The sequence below is a fragment of the Eutrema salsugineum genome, unplaced genomic scaffold (assembly GCF_000478725.1).
Source record: "Eutrema salsugineum unplaced genomic scaffold, Eutsalg1_0 scaffold_4, whole genome shotgun sequence".
Classification (NCBI taxonomy): Eukaryota; Viridiplantae; Streptophyta; class Magnoliopsida; order Brassicales; family Brassicaceae; genus Eutrema; species Eutrema salsugineum.
The window spans coordinates 1,118,653-1,119,754 of record NW_006256686.1 but is presented as its reverse complement, the minus strand read 5'-3'; the positions used below and the strand labels follow the sequence as shown (position 1 = coordinate 1,119,754).

Sequence of the window (1,102 nt, the reverse complement as noted above, 5' to 3'; positions counted from 1 at the left end):
TGAAGAGCTATTCAACCGGCCTTACCAGAGGATGGCAAAACCAAAATCAAGGTACCCAATATCCATTTAGTTCAACAAAATCAATTCCATGGTTACATGTCCGAACACCCGATTGATCATATCGAGACGTTTGAAGAATTATGTGCAACCATTACAGCAAATGGGGATTACCACAAGTGTAGTCTTTTTCCATTCTCTTTGAGAGACAATGCCAGCAAATGGCTAAAATCTTTGCAACCTGCTTCACTAAAAACGTGGGCAGCGTGTAGAACTGCTTTCTTAAACGTTTTTATAGTAGAAATCGCTCCAATCTCTTAAGGAACAAGATAAGAACTTTTAAACAAAAAAGAGATGAAGATCTTTTAGATACTTGGGAAAGATTTAAGGAATACCAAAGAGATTGTCCACACCATGGATATACCGACGAATACCAGCTGGGTATCTTCTTTCGAGGTATTACTCTAGAGTTACGACACTATTTCGACACAGCAAGTAATGGAGACTTCTCAACTAGATCTGTAGAAGATGCTTATGTTTTCATCAACAATTTCACAAACAGCATCCGTAATCAAGCAACCTTTGGTAATTCTGCACTTTCAGAAGAAAGAAGAGATCTCAAAAGTTATGAAGTGTCTCCATCACATAATGACTCAACTTGGATTACAACAACCAAACAAGGCACACAATACGTGTAACTTTGATGGTTGGGACAACCCAATGGATTCTTATGATCAAGGGATGGTGAACACTGCAGAAGTCTATCAAATTCATGATTTTCCCTTCGTTTCTGATCACCGCGTGATGAGGACATCGAACCATCACCAAACCAAACGATCGTTCCTGAGCTCAAAGAAGCACCAATGACCCATTCCAAAGCAAGGAGGTTTAGAGAAGGGTTCAATTTGGCCGTAGAATCATTACTAAGCACCATGGAACTGGGAGATGCATTCAAAACCGTTTCTCAAGAGCTTCACACACGAGACAGCCCCAAAGGACCCAATTTAGACATAATGGAGGGTTTCGCGCGTTTGAGCCTCAAAGAGAACCAACCTCTACAAGAACAAGGTATACCTGTTTACTTGGCAGGAAATAGAGCACAGAA

At 40.6% G+C, this 1,102-nt stretch overlaps 1 non-coding gene across 1 annotated transcript; it reads right to left on the bottom strand.

Annotated features, from left to right (window-relative positions):
* Positions 1-310: 310 nt before the first annotated feature.
* Positions 311-418, bottom strand: LOC112084907. The gene has a single exon (XR_002898563.1). It is a non-coding gene; the product is annotated as a small nucleolar RNA R71 (small nucleolar RNA).
* Positions 419-1,102: the final 684 nt, after the last annotated feature.